This window comes from Pinus tabuliformis, chromosome J (genome assembly GCF_031772625.1).
Source record: "Pinus tabuliformis cultivar Carrire ecotype Pingquan chromosome J, CPIR1, whole genome shotgun sequence".
In the NCBI taxonomy this organism is placed as follows: domain Eukaryota; kingdom Viridiplantae; phylum Streptophyta; class Pinopsida; order Pinales; family Pinaceae; genus Pinus; species Pinus tabuliformis.
Window position 1 is genome coordinate 582899191 of NC_142295.1, and position 11705 is coordinate 582910895.

General features: G+C 35.7%; 1 pseudogene; it reads right to left on the reverse strand.

Annotated features, from left to right (window-relative positions):
- The window catches only part of LOC149228325 (protein EXORDIUM-like 2 pseudogene), a 58461-nt pseudogene extending 47208 nt beyond the window's left edge, over positions 1-11253 (reverse strand).
- Between the last annotated feature and the right edge of the window lie 452 nt (positions 11254-11705).

Below are 11705 nucleotides of genomic sequence, written 5' to 3' on the forward strand. Positions count from 1 at the left end.
CATTCCCATTCACCAATGGGATTTCATTTGGCAAGAGTCTCATCTCTAGGTGTCTCATTTTTTGCATTTAAATTCCCTTTAGCTATTTGGTAATAAAATATTTACCCCCATTTTTACCCCGGCCTATATTTTTTGCCATAACTCAATCTAACTTTCTTCGACATGATAGCAATGGAGGTGTATTACAAGATCTTAAAATGAAATGAGGATATGAGGTGAATCTAAGGCATGGATCCTCTTGTGAACTCTCCATAAATAACCCGCGGAGGACAGATCGATGGATTTATTTATTGCAGAAATAGTTGTATCGATGTTCCAAATACGTATTTTGTTTGGCGTGAGAAGCATCATAAGTCCCTTGTGGATCTCTGTGTTGGAAGCCCTGCAAAATTTATTTAAAGTTCTGTGTTTGGATTCATTGTAGTTGTGGGTTTTTATTTGTTTCATACTGAGATGTGTTGCATTTACCTATCCATACAGTGGACCAACTTCTTTTGTATATAATCATGGTGTGGCTGCTGCAATTTACCACTATGTGGACTTGCATTGAAACTTGTTTTGGAGATCTGCATTAAAAACATGTTGATACATGTGATTGATATCTCCATTGAACTGTCATTGATTTATAAAAACAGTCATGGAGCATAGTGTTGAGCTTGTACAACTTAAAACAACATGGTAGTGCATATGTTGGTTGTTCAGCTTATGGAATCGTAAGCACTGGTATGTATGCTCCATAAATTAATCGTACTTCTGAAGTCTCTCATATGTACTTGTAAGTAAATTACTCACAGGACAAAAAAGGTTTGATACCTAGTGGCTAGTTTTGATCCGATCCAATGTATGCATTCAACATATTTTCATTCAATCCAATGTGTGTCGTTGGGCATCATCTGATCCTCTACCTATTCTAATCATCGACAGGGTTGATTTGAGCTCAAAATATTCCAGCTATAATATTCGACCTCCCATGAATCCAATTGGGATTCAAAAAAGAAAAAGGTATTAACTCTTTATGAGATTTTTTCATTCAAAATGAGCACCCGAGTTGAATATAGTAGATTCAAAAAGTTAAACTGTTATTTGTGTGAAAATTTGAATTGAATTGGTATATTTAAAGGGGAGAATGAGTGGAATATTTAAACATCTTTATGGTTCATGGAAAAGACATATTTGTTCTTTTCGAGTAAAAGTGGATTTCATTTATCTTTTGAGAGCTAATATGGTAATGAGTTTTTATGGAGGGATAAGAGAGGTCATAAAAGTTTTTTTTTAAGATTTGTAATAATGAGGCTATATTTTGTAGTGGATTGATAAGAATATATTTTAAAAAGATAAAGTATGCTATAAAATTAAAAAACAATTGTGTTAATGCATTGTGTATGAGAAGAAGATATTTTTTGGAGTGATAAGGTGTAATTCTTTTTGTAAATTTGGAGTGATAAGGTTGTAGTTAGAAGTAACGTTTTTACATCTAGGGGGTCTAAAAAGTGATTTTGTTAGTTGAGTCAAGTTCAAGTTATGAATAGTTCAATTTTGTCCAGTTGAGTGAAGTCCACATTTTGTTAAAATAAATGAAAAAGTCTAAATTTGAGTCCAAGTCAATTTGAGAATCATTAGCGAATATCCATTGAAAGTACAATAAATGTTTGTGTTGTAACAAAAAGGGTGCATTCTCGGTTGACCCCGACACCCAAGCTAGTCATTAAGCATAATTAATAGGGGTTGAGTTCTTTAAAAGTAATAAGAAGTCATTTGAACTTATTCGTGTTGTGGTCTCTCATGTTCATGTAATTCTTTCCTTTTATTCAAATAATTTAATAATACATTTAAATACATGATCAAGTGGTCTTAAGGTAGTGCGTCTCTCTTAGACTCACTTGGTTGAGACAATTTCTCAACTTACACACTAATTTAGGAGAGCTAGTTGGAGAGAATCTCTCATCCAAACTAGAATCCTTGGTTTGAGGAATTCTAGAATCCTTGGTTTGAGGAATTCTCATGATTTTATTTATTTAATTTAATAATTGGATTTATTATTGATTTTTAAGAGAGTGAGGCTAACAATATTGCAACCAACAATGAAAAGGAGATGGCACTCTCATGCACTTGAAAGGGGGAGTACAATAGTGAAACTCTCCTACATCTTAAGGGGGGGAGTTCGAAACAAATGCAGATGGTTATGGTTTCTCCTTTTAGCTGACAAAGGGGGGAATCGATGAAGAAATTGAAATTGAACTGATGATGATAGTTGTCAATATGAAAGTTTTGACAACAACACAATTTGCCAATGGGCAAGGGATTAGGATGTTGATTGAGTGTACATTTGTGGACATTCCTTTTGTTCACTTGGACGATCATTAGGCCTAAAAAAGGATAGATGGATCCTTTTTCATTGCACCTTGGGATTAGATTGAGTTGTCAAGCATTTTTAGGGATGTATTAGACTTGTAGCTATTTCACTTTTCTTTGTTCACTCTCTTCATATTGGAGTTTTCAACATCCAATTTTGGTGGTTTTCAGGTAGTTCTTCATTGAGGATCAACTCAGGGGTTTGAACATAAACAATCAATAAGTCCAAATTAAATAATAATTATTCACAAAATAATGAAATTATTAATGATGAAAGTAGGCTTACTCTAGAATTATATGTATGACCAAAGATGAGAATAATGAGAGAAGTTAGGGATGAATACGACACAAAATCAGCTAAGATATGTATAGATATATTCATGGAGATATTGTGAAGAAAATTAAGGATAAGGTTCAACCAATTAGCCAAATTAGTAATTTGTTATGAGAACCTCAATTCTACAATACGAGGCCTCATGTGTGAGAGAATGATGTATCATTATTTTTTGTGAATATATAATTAGGTTTAAAAGCCTTTTCCACCAAAATTTCTTATCTATGATATTATTTTTCTCTTTTCACTATTTTACTATGAGCATTTCTCTAAGATTAATTTCTTAGTATCAAATCTCTGGTTATCCTTTGCTCTAAACATAAGTGGTTAAACCAAAACTCTATTATTAAGATTGTCAATTGGAAATTTCAAAGGGGAGCCATATTTACGTTTGCAATGGAAAACTCTATAGTGGAGGGAATCATTTAAAATTTAAACCAGAACATTATATCTTAGTCCACTAATACAATTTTGTGATCGATTGCAAAAAAAAATAGTTGATCATTATTTTTTACCGAAAAAAGTAATATTAAATATATTAATTTGTGTTATTGGCCTCATTTATAAATGAGTGGGATATAAATGATGGAAAATGATGCATTTGACATATGTCAACCACATTTACTAATGTGGTTGTGATAGTATCAACGAAATTACATTTTTTAATATAAATATATTAATATTAATAAATATATTAAATTATGTTACTGACCTTATTTATAACTAATTTACATATAAATGATGGAAAGTGATGCCTTTGACATATGTTAACCATATTCACTAATGTGGTTGTGCTAGTAACAAAAAAGATAGAAACTCATCATAATGTTTGGTCACCGACGAGCTTCACAGAAAATAAATTTAAATCCTTGAGAACGCTTCTTCACCTCACGAAATTGGAAAATAGGAAATTGTGGGAGCTGCTGCATGGAAAATAAATCAAAATCCATGATAATGCTCCTTTACTGCATAGAACTGGAAAATTGAAAATCGTGAGAATGCTCCTTCATCGCTTGGAAATGGAAAATAAAAATGTTGGGTGAATCTGTTATAATGCTCTTAGGAGAATTCCAAGTGTCAATAACTATAACTGATAACTCAATCGATAGTGGAAAAGATCTCAACTATTGGAGGAATGCAACATTGAAACTTGATACAACTCTGAGGGTGGTGTATGAGGTAGAACCATCTATTCATTGTTGACAATCACATGGCCAACAACAACATGGATTGATCCTATCGTGGGCTTATTTCATTTCATAAATTTCGTGCACGAACCTTTAGTTTGAAGGCGAGGAGATAAAATTTGAAATTTGAAATTTTCCATACGATGTTGGAATTGAATACATATAGTGGAATTGAGTCAAACCTGCCCAAAAAAAGGCTAGAAAAAAGAACTTCTACAAAATTGAAAGACCCCTTAACCATGGTATGTATGACCATTCATAGCAAGGCCATATCAAGTATGGTGTAGAGGTGTATTAAAGTCTTGGCAGCAAGTTTGTTATTGCTTGCCTCAGTAGTAGGGTATATATTCATAATGAAAAACGAAAATTCAGTTGCCTGAATCAAATTATTAGCAAAATAGCTTTTTTTTTCCATATTGCTCCAGCTTATGCTTTGGCGTATCTATCTTCCATATATGTAGTGATAGATTTTTTTGTCCATATTCGTATATAAGAGTGCCCAACCAAAAAGCAACAAAATTATATAGACCCTTTATGAAGAGTTGATGCTAATATTCATATGTTTGTTCATTTATCAATGTAGAGATCTTCCAAATTCCCATATTCTCATAAGCCCTCTTTTAGATAAGAATCAACATATGTGTTCCTATCTGTGTTCCTTTCCATATAAATATATCAACAAGTGATATGGTCAAAAGGTTGTTTCAAAAAATTAATCTCCTCAATAATAAGATAAGATGTAGTGTATGCATATGGCATCTGTAACTATCATTGAACTAATTAATAACAATCTTACAACTCCATAAAAAAATTTAAGCTTATCATACCCTACAAAGCCAAACAATAAACCATATAGACCAGTTTTCTGTCATGAAAACCTCGATAAAGCTAATTTTAGTGGATGGTGATGAAAATAAACCCTTCACAAAAATATTTTTATGGAAAAATGCCATGAAAATTAAGTCACATTATATAGGTATTAACCGATAAAAGCAAAACGTAAAATTTTGAAATTTAATTAATGAAAAATAAATTTATCTAAAAAAATAAAATTAATAATAATGTAAACCATGAATAATTATTAAAGAATAAAGAATATATATACAAAGAAGCATCTATCGGCATAATTGATGTTTTGTTGCTTGTGTCTAGATGTGTTCACGAGCATAATTGATGCTGCATTACTTGTGTCTAGATGTGTTCACGACCGCTTCCTCCTTCATTGTTTGTTTGTGTGAGGGATCAAGAAGTATGGCTTCAAGCACCAAAAACTGTTATGTCTAGATGTGTTCACGGCCGCTTCCTCCTTCACTGTTTGTTTGTGTGAGGGATTAAAAAGTATGGCTTCAAGCACCAAAAACTGGTTATACCAATGCCTTGCAAGATCTGGTTGCTGGATCCCACATCGCAGGCAACAAAAACTCTTGCCCATTAATTCCATGGCCATTGTAGCTTGCACCAGTCGTTTTATCTACCAGTAGCATGTTAAAAAGTGATGTTAGAATTAATAAAAAGAACCCACTGGTCAGCTCTACGAAAGTGAGTTTGAACCGGGAGAGTTTGGCTCTGCAAAACACTCTAGACTGTCCATGTACATCACACATTATATAGCAATCATAGATTTAGGGAAGTTAGAACCATAACCTAAGAAATAGAAACTAATTCCTATCCTGAGGTCTCGTGAACTAACTCACTATTCTAAGATATTCTTGATTATCTCTAACACTCCCCCTTAATGGAGAAGGGATTCACAAATATGCTTAACATCTCCCTAAACATTTCAAACTTAATACTGCCAAGAGGCTTAGTGAAAATTTCTGCAACATTATCACATGTATTACAATATATCAGATGTATTTCTTTTGATTGCACTTTCTCCCTGACAAAGTGGAATTGTGTATCAATGTGTTTAGTGTTCTTGTGAAACACCAAATTATTAGAAAGTTTGATTGAACTCTGGTTGTCACATCTGATTGCTGTTGCATCTTTCTGTTCTTCCCCGACATCCTAGAGAAATCTCCACAACCAAACTGCCTCACATGTTGCTGCGCACATGGCTTGATACTCTGCTTCCACTAAAGACAAGGAAATTGTGTTCTGTTTCTTTCTTCTTCATGTAATCACCCCAGATCCAATGTTGAATGCATAGCCTGTTATGGATCTGCGGTCGTCTACATTTCCAACCCAGTCTGAATCTGTAAATCCTGTCACTCTAACATCAGAGGAATCAGTATAAATAATACCATAGCCTACAGTACCTTGTAGATACCTCAAAACACATTTCGTTTTATTCCAATGACTCTCAAGTGGCTTGTACATGTATTGACTTAACACGCTGATTGCATAAGACAAATCTGGTCTAGTGGTGGTCAGATAGATTAAGCTCCCAACCAGCTGTCTATAAAGTGTCACATCTGCCTCTTTAGAGCCATCCTCACTCTGAAGTTTAATGTTCTTGTAATGGTACTGTTGCAGCCTTACACTGATCCATCCTGAATCTTTCCAGTAGACCTTTGACATACTTACCCTGGGACAGAAAAGTTTGTCCTGAATCTCTCCAGATCTCAAGACCCAAACAATATCTTAATTCACCAAGGTCTTTCATTTTGAACACTTATGACATTTGTTGCTTGATTTATTTGATTAGAGCAATAGCATCACCTATAATAATTAAATCATCTACATACAAAGAAATCAACACTATGCGCCCCTTTTCATCTTGCATGGTATACATATTAGGGTCATTTTTACTTCTGTTGTAGCCAAGTTGCAGAAAAAAGGAATCAATCTTTTCATACCAGGACCTAGGTGCTTTCTTTAGTCCATAAAGAGATTTCTTTAATCTATAGACTAAATTTTCTTTCCCTTTTAGGAAAAACCCCTCAGGTTTCTCTAAATAAACCTCCTCTTTCAATTCTCCATTTAAAAATGCAGAATTTACATCTAGTTGGTGAATCATCCAATGTTTCTTAGTAGCTAAAGCAATCAACATTTTGATGGTGTTTAGTTTAGCTACAAGGGAAAAGGTTTCTTCATAGTCAATGCCTTCTTTTTGTGAATACCCCTTTGCTACCAATCTATATTTTAATTCATATATGGTTCCATTTGCATTAATCTTGGGTTTATACAACCTATGGTTTGTTTCCCTTTAGGAAGTTCAACCAGTTCCCAAGTGTTGTTCCTGATTATAGATTCATATTCTTGTTCCATAGTTGTTTTCCAATCACTACATTCATTTTCTTCCTTATAACTAGAAGTTTCAACAACATTCATCATACTAGTTATAAAAGCATTTTCCCTATATCTTGCAAGCAATTGAGCTTTCCTACCTGATCTCCTAAGTGGTGGGGTAGCTTCAAACCTTGTTTGATCATCATTTTCTAGACTTGGCTTGATAGTTACATCATCGTCTTTTCCTTCATGCTTGTGTTGTTGCTATTGTTGTTGTTGTTGTCGCTGTTGTTGTTGTTGCTGCTACATCTATTTCTGCTCATCTTCTGCCTTTGTCTACTGATCCTGATTGTTTCTCATTTCTTTGCTTTCTTCTTCCACCAAGAACGAGATATCCCATTTCTCATTGCGCTTATCAAATTCTTCATGATCCTGCTCATGGAATATGACATCTCTACTAACGAAAATCTTGTGAGTAAAGAGATTAAATAACCTATAAACTTTATATTGTGAAGAAGACCCTATAAAGGTACATCTGATAGCTTTTGAATCTAGTTTTCTTCTGTCTTCCTTTGGAATATGGGAAAATGCTTTAAATCCAAACACTATTAAATGTTTTTTTGTAGGCTTAAATCCTTATAATGCTTCATAAGAAGTTTTAAACTCAAGACCTTTTGTAGGACTCCTATTTTTCAAATAAACTACAGCATTCAATGCTTCAATCCAAAAACCATTCGAAAGATCCTTACCTTTCAACATGCTCATAGCACATTCCACCAATGTTTTATTCTTTCTTTCTGTTACTCCATTCTGCTGAAGAGTATGGGGTACTGTGAATTGTTGTAATATCCCATGGTATTTACAATACTAGATAAGCTCATCCTTCCTGTATTCTCCCCCTTGATCTAAGTGGAGAATTTTTATATGCTTCCCTGTTTGCTTTTCAATCATGTTTCTGAACTGCTTAAAGTATTCGAATGTGTGACTCTTCTTACTCAAAAAATTTACCCAAGAAAACTTTGTGCAGTCATCAATAAACAGTGAAAAATACAGTGCACCTCCTAATGACTCTGTTTGCATGGGTCCACAAAGATTTGTGTGTACTAATTCAAAAATATCTCTCTACTTCTTCTCTACTCGAACAGGAAATTCTTCTCTATGCATCTTTCCTAATGTACAAGCATCACAATCATTATGCACTTGTTTTAACATCAGAAGATCTCTTACCATTTCCTTTTTCTAAAGTAACAACCAATCATTGTAGTTGATATGACCAAATCTATGATGCCACAACTTTTCTGTAGTCAAACTCGTTGCTGTCAAAGCTCGAACTAATACTGGTCTTACATCCAATTTGTACAGACCTCCTATTCGAATTCTTGTAGCAATAGTCTTCATGCCACCTAACAGATATTTAATATAACAGTTAGATTTAAAAAATTCAACTTTAAGATCTTGATTTGTAATCATGGATACAGAAATCAAGTTCTTTGTTACACTGGGCACATACATGACATTATGAATTTGTCTTACAGTACCATTAGGTAAAATGACATAAATTTTTCCACACCCTTTGATCTGATGACTTCTATCATCACCAAGGTAGATTTATGCTCCGTCGTTGATTTCTTTAAAATCTTCGAACCATTGCTTGTTCCCCATCATATGTGTTGATGCTCCTCGATCTACATACCAGATGTCTGCATCATCATTCTCATAATAGTCTTCCATGAACAATCTGAAGTTCTGCTCATGATTATCATTCGTGAGATGACCGACATGTCATTTCTTCTTCTACTATTTTTCATAATATATCTTCTTCCTGCACTCCTTAGCTATATGACCTAGTTTTCCATAATAAAAACATTTAATTACAAAGTTGTTTCTATTCGGATGCATACCTTGAGTCTGATTTGATCTTTTATGTGAGTTTCCTCCATTTTACTGTTTCGGATTTCCTTTTCCTTTAAAGAAGTTCTTCTTCGCTATCAATGCAAGATCGGAACTCTGGGGCTTCAGAGTCGATCTTCTTTCTTTTTCTTGCATTAATATTCCTGTCAGTTCTTCAAACTTCGGGATCTTCTCTCTCGCATTTATCCCAATGATAAACATTTGGTAGTCATCGGTCACACCATTCATGGTAATCGTTACTAGATCTGTATCTGCAACTGTATCAACAATGTCTGCCAATTTGTTCTTCAGATCTTTGATCCTTGATATGAAGGCAACAACTGTTTCATTCTCCTCCATCTTCAGGGATAAGATCTTGCTCTTTAGGAACAAAAGACGATTTTTATTCCTGATCTCATACAAATCCTTCAAAATTCCCAAAATTTCGCTTGCAGATTTACATTATCTAATATGTGGTATGATGCAGTCTTTCACTAACATCTTCAGCAGTGTCTTTGCTTTACCTTCTCGCTTCTCCCAATCTGGGATCAATGTTGATCCAACTGCTGGCTTCTATTCATCCCCATTTTCAATCGTCCAAGCACTCTGCATTTCTAGCAGAGTCTTCATATTGAATTTCCAATTAGCATAATTGGAGCCATCAAGCTTGTTATGCTCATTCAAGTATGTTTCTATCATTTGATTGTTCATCTTGGCAATTTAAAAATATTTGACAGGTAAAAAAAAATATGTTAAAATTACCCCAGATCTGTATGAAAGACAATGTTTGTGATAAACGGCCTCCAATACTGCATGATCTTGCAATGCACACGCAAACCATCATGGCATCCATTGCAGCCTCTACCATAGCCTCCACCACGACCTCCTCTCGGCAGATCTCGGCCTCCATGCAGCCTGTTCTAGGCAATCACTGCCAAGATACAACCTTCTTTTTTTTGTTTGCACAGTCGGCGTGGTTTAGGACCACGGATTTGCAAAGATTGGCACAATTGTACAGTTCAAACTCGTGAAGGTCGGTAAAATGAAAATGCGTGAAATACTCACAGTGGTATCGGTGCGATTAGCCCTCCAAACCACGTGACGATTTCGCCTCAGTCGCGCCTTTCAAATCCTCCACTCAGCGTGCAAGTTCCTTCGTCCTGTAGCTCTGATACCATGTTAAAAAGTGATGTTGGAATTAATAAAAAGAACCCACTGGTCAACTCTACGAAAGAGATTCTGAACCAAGAGAGTCTGGCTATGTAGAAAGATTTACATTGTCCATGTACATCACACATTATGTAGCAATCATAAATTTATGGAAGTTAGAACCATAACCTAAGAAATAGAAACTAATTCCTATTCTGGGGTTTCATGAAACAACTCACTATTCTAATATATTATCCATTATCTCTAACAAATCACCCCAGAGAACCCTGCATATGCCCCTTTTCCATATATTATCATGCACGCCGACACTGCTTCTAGCAGTGCATTTGCATCGCCTTGGAAGTAGCTAGTGTTGAAGGGATTGGTGACTGCTCCAACAACAGTGGCAATGTTAATGATCATCCCATCGATGCCCATGTCACCGTTAGGTGCCACCAGAGGAGGAGTTTGGGGTTTGTCAATGGGCTGATGAAACAACCACGCGCACTATCCATGGCATTGGCTTCCAATGTTTCCAACCCACGCATATGGAATGAGCTGTTGTTGCTTCTTCTCCTTCCCCATCATTCGACTCCCTGTCAACTCCCTCCCCGGTAACAAATTGAGATTTTCATGGAATCCACAAGAACTCACGCTGAATCCTTCCATTGCAACGTCCTCAGATGTAAGAACCAAATATACAACACTCTCATCATTATTCTCTAGCAGAGGCAGAGCTCTCGACTTAACATCAGCTTCAACCAAAGCAGCAATGTCAGACCTCTTGAGCGATTTTCCAAGGGAATAATCTTGATCCACCTTCTGCTTTCCAAGAATTATAGCACTGGAGGGGTCAGCCTTGTTAGAGGCGGCAACCCTATACTTCTGCGTGGTCTTTCACCAGGTGGACGCTGAGGGTTGATTTGATGTATTTTCTCCAAGAGATTGCAGAAAATCAACGATAATGGAACATTAAAGAGAGGTGAATTTACCATACTGAATGAGATGGACAGAGATTACTCCACTACTAGAAAGCATAGGACCGTCATGGGAAGTTAAAACAACAGATGGCTCTTCCACCAAGGCAGCAAAAGATGCACATAATATCACCATACACACTGTGATTTGTAGCATGGCAGTAAGTTGAAGGCACGAAACAGAACCAGCCATTTTAGGGAAACAGTGACTATCTATCTATGAGAGAGCCAACGGATGCAAACTCCTCTGATAAGGATCAAGAAACAAACTGTGTCAACGTCAAGAACAAAGGAGTGGAAAATCGTTCAATTTGGAAATTTGCAACTGAAAACAATAGATGAATGAAAAAGGAAAAGAGGGATGATATATATAGATAGGGATTAGGGTTGAATCGAGGACGTGGTTTGGAGAGGGGCGTCGTGTTGGCGTGTGGATTATTTGGTAAGTTGCAAATGCATTCATTCAGGAGAAGGGATGTGTTAGGTATTGAGTTGAAGACGTTGCCTCCCTCTTGTGCGCTCCTGCTGGTTGGCAGTGGATTTTATTGGAGACAACTATTCCACCAATGGGGCCACATGTATCGACTCGCACTCGCCACTCATCCATTCCATGGAAACAAGCAACGGTGGCATTCAAAAAAGGGG